General features: G+C 39.8%; 1 pseudogene; it reads left to right on the top strand.

Moving 5' to 3' along the window:
- Positions 1 to 11,145: 11,145 nt before the first annotated feature.
- On the top strand, positions 11,146 to 11,265 carry LOC114694860 (annotated as a pseudogene).
- The last annotated feature ends 1,554 nt before the right edge of the window (positions 11,266 to 12,819 follow it).

A 12,819-nucleotide genomic window follows, 5' to 3' on the forward strand; every position in this document is an offset into this window, starting at 1 on the left:
TCACTGATGACCAAGGAAAGCAATACTGAGATGTATGCAGAAGTTCTCTTTTTCTTCAAAGGATGACATTGATATAGAAGCTAGTTCATTAACTTAGCCCAGACAAGTGGTGATTGCTAGGGATTCAGTGACTTAGATAAACTTTGCTCATGTCTGCTTTACTACTCTGCATGTAGTCATGTACGATACGAACAGATTGCCACATGTAGGCGGCTTTAGGGATCATCTAGGCCACAGCATATTTGACAGAAGGCAAGGAGGGAGGGAGTCGAAGGAGGAAAAAACAGGGGGGCAGGGAGTGATTGGAGGTAAAAGGAAAGCACAGAGGGAAAACTGCACAGACCTGTATCTGAAATACATCTACTAACATGTGTAAAGCATGGACTTGCCTGACTTAATGTTTCAGATGTGTGAACAAACATTGTCCAACTCAGTAGCTGGCCCTCCATTATCTTTAGGGTGCAACACAGAGGCGAGAGGATAATCTTTACCAAACTTGACAACTCATTAACTATCCTTTATAAAACAGATTTAATTGCTTGCCCTGTATCCTGCTTTCAACTTTCCTCTCTAGTAACAAATATCAATTAAAATCTAATAACAAAGAGCCTGGCTATAGTTGTCAAATAATCCCTTTCAAAAGAATTACCCTTCCTGACACTCCACAGATGAAACTTAAAATTCTTTCAGCTACCATTCTTTGCCACCATTTCCCTTAACATCAGATGTGACAGGTCTGGCAGGACAAGAAATAGGATTACGCTTTGAGGATGTTTTCCTCTATAATGAGACGGCTCCTGAAGAAACATTAGTGTGGTGACAGGACACTAGAATCCGAAGTTGCCCATAATGCATCATGCCAATTAGCATTCATGTGAAGTCAGTTTATGAGAATAATTCACTGATTCTGCATTTGTTGAAAACAAAATAGGCTGTGAGTGACAAGGAGGAAGACCATGCGCCCTTAACAAAAACTTCAGGAAGATGATGTGAGCGCTATCTTTGGTAGTATTTTCTTACACCAGGAGCAAGTGAAAAAATGCTGCCCACAGCCCAGGATGCACTGAATCTAACCATGGAATCCACATAGGAATCCACTGTCAGAATATGGTGGAACTGACTCTGGAATAAGATTTACTAGATGTCTTTCCATTTGAAGAGACACGTTTTTTCGATTTACTAACAATGCTTTCTCTATTGTCCATTTCTGTTAATTTTCTCTAAGCATTAGTGTATCATGGCTCTGAAAAACCTTGACAACAAATTGCTGCTGTCATGCCAATGTCTCAGACTTCCTACCATTCAGACTGAAAGTGGAACAGTCTCCCCCACTCTCATTGTGAGCCACCCCCTCACATTCTGTGTCACTCAACATTTCAATACAGCCTTCATACTGTCTGAGCAAAATATTAAGGCAGCGATTCAAATATTATGTCCCTTCATTTGCTGAGGCTATTGTCATGCTGTGAACCTGGTTTCATTGTCTTATTTATGAAGTAGTGTCACTAGGTACTTCTTTAGTCAATCAAATGTTTTCAATAATGTTCATACTCTTGGCTAATCTCCTCAAGCCAAATAGATTTGTCATGGTCTTATCTTTGCCATTTGAAACCCTCCCCTAAATACTACTCATGGCAAAGAAAGAATACTTCTCCCATAGAAAGTCCCCTTGCAATTAAGTTCTGCAATATGTGACACTCACAGCCCACCATTTTTAATTCACTCCTCCTGGGCAGAGTCAAACTTCATCATGCCACTGAGTGAAGGAATACCTACCACAGTCAGGAAACTAACTGTGAAAATATATCTGTCAGAGCCTCGAGCCACCCAGAAGGAGCTCAGAGAATCTTAATCCTTAGTGAACCATGAAACCTGGGTCAGGCAGCTTGCATCTGGGGATTTGTTTGCCTATGCAAATTCCATCATAAATCACCTAATCTTCAGCAAAAAGGACGGGACAACAGCCGAGGTGCCGGGGCAGAATTATCACCGGGTCACTAAGGTTCAGGATTCATGAGTGGATGACTCCATAGATTGGTTTACTCTTTAATGAAGTTAGTTAGTTTAACCCCCATTTGCCAGAGGAGAGAAACCCAGAGCCCAGCAAAGCAGACTCTCCTTAGTCTTAGCATCAAAGGACAGCTAGCTCCTAAGTTTAGTAGAGTTTGCTTAGTCCTAAGAAATTACTACAAAAGGAAACTCACTCATTTGCTACTCTACTTTTTTTTTTTTTTAACCTATCTTTGCATCAATGACTTCAATTCCTGTTAATTCTTCAATCACCAGTTTGGGTGGGAAGTACGGTGACGATGGGTTAGAGGATAAGCCACCTTGCCTGTAATCCCTGACCACAGAGTTTTGTTTCATACCCTGTTGCCAAACCCTCCAGAGGCATTCCTTTGCTCACGTCATCAGTTTCCCGTTGCCTTGGTGAAGAGTCACAACATGTGTTTCTTGACAAAATGCTTTCTGTTCTAGGACTATTTAATGGCTTCTCTCTCTCTGCTGGCTCGCACTAGAGTAGTCTTACAGGGGGACGCAAAAGGATAGCCGATTTTAAGAGAGGGAAACAAGCCAAAGGCAAGAGGGCGAGACAAACGAAGAACACACACACCTAAGGGGAAACCCCATAGGTAACAGCACAGCCTGCTTTGTCTGGACATGGAAGCAAACTTGCAGTTAGATTTCGAGTTAAAGACTCAGGCTCCATCTGCCTCTGACTCATACTCACTAGTTATTCAAGCTTGGGGATATCATTTCCCTTTTGTGAGTCTGTTTGCTAACAGACAAGAGAAAATCCACCACCCTCCCCCCTCACCCCACCTCCACACACAGATGCAGTCTAAATAAAAGAAGAGGAAATATAGAAAAATTCTGAAAAATTATTGAGTCAAACATTCTGGCTTTGGGGAGACAGTAAACGGTCAACTGCCTAAATGTTACCTGATATCTATGGGGCATTTGTTTTCCTTGCTGCATATGTCCACTTGGGCTGTGATCTTTATCCTTGCCCATTCTGTTTGTTTGGCCCTAGCTAATTTATTTAAGCTGCAAGTATCATTTTATTCTCATGGTAAAGCAGGCATGACACTCACTTTTCCACGAGTCTCTTGGAGTTATTGTGGGGACATGAGCCAAAAGATGTGAAATGAAATGATTTGAAACAGGAAGCCTCTGTTCTAGCCACAACAAAGGGATTTCATCATCAGTAGACGTCAGACTCCTAGGAAAGTCTGAACTTCCATGCCCTTCTGCTGAGAAAGGTGACAGACAGAGCTAGCTACCAAGGAACTTTGCATTGTTCTTCATGGGAAGCAATCTGCTGGATTACTAAAATGGGAAGTGTGGCAAGACATTGATTGCTCAGGTTTAAATCCGGGCTCTTTCATTTCTCAAAGGCCTAACTTAGGGAATTGTCATGCTTACTACCCAGCAGTTCTTTTTCCTATTTGGATGAGAGAAACCTCCCAGAGGAGTTTTAAAGACTAAATGAGCCAGTCTACATGAAGAGCTGAGAGCAGTATGCAGCTTACCATGGTTCCCAGTACTTGCAGCTACAGTCAATTCTCAGCCTCAGCCCAATTTGCATCCTTTTCCCTAAGGATTATCTGTAAAGTGAAGTTTGTCTCTGGGGTCCAGGCATGAGAAAGCATGTTGATAATTATCTCTGAGCTTGCCTGCCAGGATTTGCTTCATCCACAGACCGCCTTTGGTCCTGGGGGTTCAAAAGTTAATTGCTCCAAATTTCCCTAAGCCAATTTGGCTGATCTTCATTCTAAGTGTTTAATTTTTCTTTCTTTTCTTTTCCTTTCTTCCTCTTTCTTTCTTTCTTTTTTCTTTTTGAGAGCCTTTTGGGATATATTAGAGTAGGGTTCTTTTCTTTAGAATGTTACTTACTAGTTTAAAATGAAAACAAGCAAGACCGAGGCAAACTTTTGATACCCACATTTACATTTATTGAAACACAAAATTAAGTAGTAAAAAGCGTGCATAGTATGGTGGTGGGGTGTAAACAGGTGGATCTCTAGAGTGTACTGACCAGCCAGTCTAGTCTATTAGTAGGTGCTGGGTTCATTGATAACCCCTTCTCAAAAACTGAGGTGACTGGGGCTGGGGAGATGGCTCTCCAGTGAAAAATGCATGCTGTTCTTGCAGAGGACACCAATTCAGTTCCTAGCACTCAAATTAAGCAGTTCATAACTGCCTGCAATGTGAGTCAATCTGACATTCCGGGACTCCATAGGCAACTGTCCTCACATGGACACACTCTGACTCCATGCATATTCATACACTTTTTTACATAATTTTAACAGTGACTCTATTTGTTAAAACAGATGTCTTATTTAAAAACTAAGGTGAAGTGAAGGGACATAGATACCAAACATTGACCTCTGGCTTCCACACTCATGTGCACACACAAGCATGTGTACCCTTCCCCACCCCATGCACATGAATACACATACACACACACACACACACACACACACACACACACACACACACACCACATACAAAATTAAAATAAACATTGTGCACTGATTGATAGGAATCTTGTTTCTGCAGCTTTTAATGATGACACCATTCATCCCCCAGTCTACTTCCTGACTCCTTTAATGAGTGTCAGTTACAATCAATTTACTTCACTTTTAGTCCCAAGGCTCCATGTTCACTGCTCATGTAAAGATGGAACCATATTCTCCTGCCAGTTAGGTTGATTTTTGACCAACTAGGTATGAGGTAACCATGACTCTAGCAAACAATTTTGTGATATAATCATTCACTATTTAATGATGGATATATAATAATACATAACTTTTCCATATTGAAATGTTCATAGCTTGCCACATAGATTTGCTTTAGAACAAATCTGTTAAAGAAATGATTTCATTTTATAGAGATCAAAGCACTGAAGTTCATATAGGTGATTCAGTCTTAGAGAGGAAAATGCCATGGTCTTAGTAACACTTGGGCCTAATTTCATATTTGAAATGAGTTAATTATGTGATCTTGGGAAAATCCATACCATTTAGAAAAATTAGCCCCACTACATAATGTGTCTATGCCTAGGAGATCTGTTGGTCTTTTTCCGGTTCAGAGCCAACGCTGTCATTACTGGGATTAGGATAAATGTGAGAGTGGCAGCACTAGAATCTAGACCTCTAATATCTCTACCTGTCTAGATAGTTGTCAATGGTAAGCACACAGAGTTGTAGGCAGCTCCTCTTTGCTGGAGGTCTCTAGCAGAGGATATAAAACTATAAACTCTAAACTTCTTAAAGCTGATTGCACAGGTCTGGTTTGTCAGCCTGTTCTGTAATAAACTGACATCAGACATGTAGGGGTCCACAGAGGCTCTCTAGTAAGGCCTTACTCAAGGTCAGAAAGCCTGAGCTTGCTTTACCCAGCAAGGCTGCATAATGGGATGATTTGGCCAAAGGCGCCGTTACCAGGTGTTTTAAAGGATCTACACTTGGTTGCATGTTGTGCTTTGATTTTGAAAGGGGGAGGTCTTTTGCCTCTCCCCTTGCTAGGGTACAAAAAGCCCATCAGAAATAAACTTGAAGCATCTGTGGTATTGACCCAGAACCCTCCCGAAGCTATCCTGCATCTCTGTCTTTTTCTATACCTAATTTCTTCCTACTACTTCTTAATTCCTGACTCCCCTCTTCAAGAGATCCTTCCATAGTTTGGGCTGAACCCCAACACTGGGCCCAGATGGAATCCTAAAAGAAGCTGGATAGCCTCTCTTGAAATGGTGCCAACAAAGTCACTTGACACAGATCAATTCACTGACCAGAACTGGATCTATTGGAGGACATTTAATGGCTGTGTTTAAATTCCATGTTTTCTTTATAGAAAGTCTTACATGTAACTCAACAGTTATCTTCTCCCTCCATTTTAAGTTAGAGTCTTAGGCATAGAAAAAGCAGGGTAAAATTGCATGATATCTCACAGATATTTGTGAATGGGGAAATTATGCTCAGTCCTTTAACCACAAATATCTTTTGGAAGGAATAAGTTAATGCAGTTAGGAACTTGCATGAGATTAACTTCTAGACAATGACATTTATGCCCTCATTTTTCTCAAAGACATAAAATGAGAAGCAGTCACACGACCTCCTGCTTTTAAGTAGAACCTACATGATAGAAAAAAGGGAGCTTGTATAACCTAAGTAAGAGCACTTAACAAAATTCAGATATGCAGAGACCCCTATACATGTCATGGCAAACAGGGAAACACTACAAAAAAAAAGTGAGAATGAAAACTCAGTTCATCCCAACTTAGTCTGGATCCAACTTCCTGAGTCTGATGCCAGGTGATTTACAGCAAGCATATTTTAACAAATATAATTTGGAAAAATGTTTCCCGGTATAATACAATATCTGGTGCTCAAAGAGGCACAATTGCATTGAAGCTTAACTCAAAGTAAATGTCATTTCTTCCAAGAAGATGGATTTTAGAGATAGGACACCTATATTAGCTTAGGTGCCTAAGGAAGGATCTGGTCTATCAGTCATATAGATAGCATAGAGGTCATTTAGGCTATTAGACACCTCTGGTCCTGGTTGTGGGAGGTTGATATGGAGTGACCCTTCAGAGAACTCAGATCACCAGGCTGTTAATCACCTCCAATTCCCAGCCTTCTGGATGAAAAAACAAAAACAAAACAGGTTATACATCCTTTCCTTTGAAAGGACAATCCTATGTGCTTAACATTCCTTGTTTCCATGGAGATCTTTGGAGAAAAGATCCCTTGTGCTTCCAGCACAGACAGATATCAGCTAGAGGTTTTGTTATGCATAACATTATTCTATTTTAAGACAGTTTTAGGTTATAGGTAATCATAGGTAATACTTTAGAAAGTGAGACGAATTGATTCCCATCATATATTAGATTTTCTCAATAACTTTTCTTCTTGTATATTGTATGTGATATCATATATTTTTGACTATTTTTCAAAAGAGCCTATCTCACAGTAACTTCCTATCTTGTTCACAAGTGGAAGGGAGATTGGCGATATCCATTGCCATGACTTTTTCCTCAAGCTCTCTGGATGAGGAGATGGCATTGCAGAGCGGAAGATTTCAGTGCTGACTGGCATTACTCTATGTCTTACTTAGGGTTTGTATTGCTATGAAGAAACACCACAACCATAGCAACTCTTATAAAGGAAAACATTTAATGGGGTGGCAGCTTACAGTTACAGAGGTTCAGTCCATTATTATCATGGTGGAAAGCATAGCATCTATGAGTATATGGTCTACAGGCACACATGGTGCTGGAGCAGAGAGTCCTACATCTTAATCCAAAGACAATGGGAAGAGAACTGAGACATTGGGCATGGCTTAAGCATATATGAGACCTCAAAGCCTGCCTCCATAGTGACACACTTCCTCCAACAAGGCCATACTCTTTGCAACAAAGCTATGCCTTCTAATATTTAAACTCCCTAGGAGCCAATTACATACAGACATTTTAAGGTGACTTTGAGTAGATCATGACACACTTGTACTATTTCATCACACCCAACCACTTCTCTGCATTTGCATTTGCCCTTCCTTCTGTTTTTGCCACAAAATCCAAAGATATATGGTTAGAATGTAAGCAAGATCGCACAGTCTGCAACTCAGGACCTTCTAATTACCTCACATCATTCCTCTTAACCAAAGTCTAAGTTTTTTCAGTGGTTTTCTGTGCCCTACATGAGCTCATCTCCTCCGTGTTTCTTCTCTGTACTCATTTTGTACTTGTGATTGTTTACTCTACTCCAATTGCCTTGGCCTCTACAACATTTCTCACACATGTCAAAAACTCTTCCAGTTTAGAGTTTTATGCCCTCTGTTCCTCTGCCTAGACTACTACTCATTAGCTATCGCTGTGACTTTCTCCTTAATGTCCTTAAAGTCTTTACATAAATAAATCTTTCCATCTTCCTGCAATATTTCTTAATCACCCATTTTAAAATCACAACCTTTCCCTACAATATGAATTGTTTTATTTCATGATGAATTTCCCCTTTTCATCTCATCTCATGTTTGAATAAACTCAGTATTGTTTGTCTTATCTAAGACCTGTCTTTTTTCTGTAGAATATTGAATTTATAGTGCTAAGATTTATTTTCAATTACATCCATCCATTGATTAATAATTAACATCTCCAGTTAATGCTTAGCACATTGTAGGCATTCAGTATATACTTTTAATGAACACATAAGGACAATAATAAATTAAACATAGTATGAGTGGGGAAGACTCATTTCTTTATTTGTAAGATGGAATTAAAACCTCCTTTCATGTGCTCATCATAACTAAATTAATTAATTAATTCATTACAGATTTCTTCTCCATTACATTGAGTTATATATGCTATTATTCTCTATAACCCCTGCTTTGAAGGTTGAGTTGAAAATGAATTCCTGTGCTCCCATATCAGCTTAACCTGCTGACTCCTACCTGTAACAACATCATTCTAATCCCAAGGCTCCAGTATCACGATTCCATGTTGAAAATCAGCTGGTAAAATTCACTATATCTGATTGATTTGTGACACTTAATAAGCATTAATTTCTCTTGCTAGTTTTATGTATATAAACTGTCTTAGCCAGTAACTTCCTTCTGGAGATTCTTTGCTTATGCTGGTAAAATTTAAAAACAACGTAATTCCTTAAAGTAAAGAGAAGCTCGATGTTGGTTTAAATACATATAAAGGCTAGGTACTTACTAAGATTTTCCTCCTTCCAGAAATGCAGTGTTGATGCCAAAGTTGGCTATCACCAGGCATGAGCTATTGCCATAGAAAGTATGGACCCAGATAGAACAGCAATGATCTTAGAATGTTCACATCCCAGTTGCTCACATCCCTCATAGGCAGTGAACAAAGGCACAGCAGGCCCTGGGGCTTCTCAGGTTCTATTCTGCTTTCCATAGAGATCTCTTGGTGGCCACATGCATGCTTCAGTTTATTTATCTAAGAGATCCTCTTTTAGGGCCAGAGCAGAGAAAAAGGAAAAGGGAAGCCAGTTGTGTTAAGGGAGGCAAGTGCCTGGAAATCCAGCCCTGGATTGAGTTTCAGGCAGCAATTATAGAATGCTAAGTAGAATCCAGGGTGCTCTTACTTCCCTTCCCAGACCACAGAGCCCCCAAAGGAATAAATACTATAACAAATAAAAGTGCCCTCAGGACTCAAGGTGTATTCACACATTTTCAGATAAGTTTTCATTCAAAAATCCAAGCTTGAATCAGACCGCAGATGGGATGTGCTTGACCTATATAATAGTGAGTGCTCAAAGCAAAATGGTTCATAAGTAAAATCCTAGTATCTGAGGCTTGATCATTACTGACTTTCTGATGAGCATGGGGGACTTTTTCCTTTAGGCACAATACAGAAATAGAATAACAAAGATTTCACATGTTGCAATGGGGTTCAAAGCTCTGATAGAGCAGATAAAAAGAGAAACCCTCTGGGAGAGAAATCTTCAAGGCATTATTACTATGTAGAGAGACAATTATCTGTGTGATATTATAATCTATTAGGAAACAGAGAATTGTAAAGGAAAAATAAAACTCTGTGAATGGTGTGTAACAGAAGCTGTTATTAAAACAATACCTGTAAGGAGAATGGTGTGTAATGGAAGCTGTTATTAAAACAACTCCAGTAAGGAATCATTCTCATCTTGGGGTATCTGTTATGTGGCTATCTGATATGAAGTACTACATATAATTATTCTAGTTAATCAGAATTGTAGCTAGAGTTTTCCTGCCTTGCCCACAGTCAGGACAAATCTTTGTCACCCGCCAGTCCCACAGCCACTCAGACCCAACCAAGTAAACACAGAGACTTATATTGCTTACAAACTGTATGGCCGTGGCAGGCTTCTTGCTAACTGTTCTTATATCTTAAAGTAATCCATTTCTATAAATCTATACCTTGCCACGTGGCTGGTGGCTTACCAGTGTCTTCACATGCTGCTGGTCATGGCGGCAGCTGGCAGTTTCTGCCTCAGCCTTCCGCTTCCCAGAATTCTCCTCTCTCCTTGTCCCACCTACTTCCTGCCTGGCCACTGGCCCATGAGTGTTTTATTTATTGACCAATCAGAGCAATTTGACATACAGACAATCCCACAACACAGAATGTTTATATTTATAGTTTTTCTCTCTTTTTAGCTGGTAAACCTGACATCACAGGTACAAGTGACTTGATTAAAAAAATACATGGTTACTGTACATGAGAATCAAAGATCAGCTTCAACTGGTTTGCCTAACTAGTAGTTTCACCCCTACTGACTAGCAGCCTTGCTAGAATTTACTCTACATACTGCTGGAGGAGTTTAAAGGTAATCATCAATATCATCCATTTTCCAGTCTCAGGTACCTGGCCATGGACTTTAGGGGAAAACCAAATATGAGTGTTCTCATAAAGGAACAATAAAATGACTCCTAATGACATTCTACTATACTCATAGATAAGTAACTTTCTCAGTCATCATCACAGAAGCTTCCTCCTATGGTAGATGCCGAGACTCACAACTGGACAATGTGCAGAGAGTGAAAGAACTTGGAGCACTCATTCTAAACACTCTTATCAAATAACTCCTCTTAGGGGTCAGGAAACCCTGTGAAAGAGGAGGCAGAAAGATTGTAAGACCCAGAGGACACAGAAGACACCAAGGAAAAAAGGCCTTTTAGACACTGTAGGACTAATGCACATATGAGCTCACAGAGACTGAGGCTGCATTCATAAGATCTGTACAGGTACAAGCCAGATGGGATCCCAGAACTGAGAGGGAGAAGTGACATGGGATCCTTCATCTAACCAGGAAGCTATTCTCAAATGATACTCACTAGTAATGGGAATATTACTATTCTGCAATGAAGTGTCACTAGACAGATCAAGTATGCTCCTGGGTAAGTCCCATGTCCAGGAGGAGGCCAATACAAAATTAACTCCATGGTTGTTTTGTGAGCTCTTTTTTTTTTTGGCCTTATTAATCTTATTTTTTTTTGTTTTAATTTTCATTTTTGTGGGATTTTTTTGGGAAAGAGAGAAAAAATTCATGTTAGGTAGTTAGAGAAGTAGAAGGATTTAGGAAGAGCAGGGGGAGAGGAAAAGCATGATAGAAAATATTGTATGAAAAATAACTTTGAGTCTATGCCCATACCACCCTGAATGGGGCCCAATCTCGTCTGATCTCAGAAGCTAAGCAGGGTCGGGCCTGGTTAGTACTTGGATGGGAGACCGCCTGGGAATACAGGGTGCTGTAGGCTTTAAAAAAAAAAAAAAGAAAAAGAAAAGAAAAATAACTTTGAAAAATAGGAAAGTAAGTGGATAAAAGTTTAGGATGGGGTCTGGAGAGATGGCTCAGAGGTTAAGAGCACTGGCTGCTCTTCCAGAGGGCCTGAGTTCGGTTCCCAGCAACCACATGGTGGCTCACAACCACCTGTGGTGGGGTCTGGTGCCCTCTTTTGGCCTGCGGTCATATATGCTGTATACATAATAAATGAAACTTTGAAGAAAAAAAAATTGTGTAAAGCTCCAGAAAGTGAAATAAATAATTCTAGAAAAAGTTTCTTCATTTTAAGAGCATATTAGTGTTTTTATGTGAGCCCATGTTGAATATAAAGTATTTCGTTTAAAAAAATTCCTTAAATACTTCCATTGTGTGTATATGGCACATTTTCATTGGCATTATTTTGTTGATGGACAGCTAAGCTCATCAGTATTGTGAACAGTTTGGCAATAAACATAGATCTGCAAGTATCTCCATGGTAGCACATACAGATCTTTGGCATACATTCAATGGTGGTATAGGCTAGGTCATATGGCAGTTGATTTTTAAATTTTGAGGAACCTATATTCTGACGTCCTTAAGGGTTCAACCAGTTTAAATTCTTAGCAACAGTGGATGAGGGTTCCATTCTCCCCACAGCCCCACGAACTGTTCTTGTCACTGGCTTTCTTTATTTTAGCCATTCTAATCGAGGTGAGATGGAATCTCACAGATCACAGACATTTTTAAAGCAACTTACACAATAAATAAAGATGACAGGAAACCATTCAGAAGGTCAGAATTTCATGCAATTGGCTGATTGTATCTCAATATTTTATGTGGTAAAGATATATTGGAAGAGGGTCTGGATCCCACGTAACTTTGAAATCCTTCATCTGAAATCCCATTTTAGTTTTCTCCTTTTTTTCTTTCCTTCCCTCCCTTCCTTCCTTTCTTCCTCCTTTCTTTTCTGTTTTGTTGTTATATGTATGTATGTATGTGTATTTTGCTTCATTTGTTTGAGACAGAGTCTTTTTTTTTTTTAAGTTTATTCATTCATTCATTTATTTATTATGTATACAGCATATATGACTGCAGGCCAGAAGAGGGCACCAGATCTCATTATAGATGGTTGTGAGCCACCATGTGGTTGCTGGAAATTGAACTCAGGACCTCTGGAAGAGCAGTCAGTGCTCTTAACCTCTGAGCCATCTCTCCAGAGTCTTAATGTTGTAGCCCAGGCTAGCTGTGAACTCACAGTGATCCTCCTGGTTCAGCCTCTCAATTACTGGCATTATAGTCACAATCAGCCATCCTAAGGTCCTGCTTTCTTTATACGTAATTGGTGAGATGATCTACACAATACTTCTGTGTAGTAAATACTGTTATACTTCCTGTCATTCTACTATTTCTTAGAGAAAAAGCCTGAAGCTCAGAAAAATGAAGCCTGTGTCCAGTGTCTGTCAGCTGCAGAAGGAAGGATGCAGGGGCTTTGGAGCCATGTTACCCAATCACCATACAGCTTGCATATATGTGATTGCTGCACTTGGTG

Source organism: Peromyscus leucopus, chromosome 20 (assembly GCF_004664715.2).
Source record: "Peromyscus leucopus breed LL Stock chromosome 20, UCI_PerLeu_2.1, whole genome shotgun sequence".
Taxonomy (NCBI): domain Eukaryota; kingdom Metazoa; phylum Chordata; class Mammalia; order Rodentia; family Cricetidae; genus Peromyscus; species Peromyscus leucopus.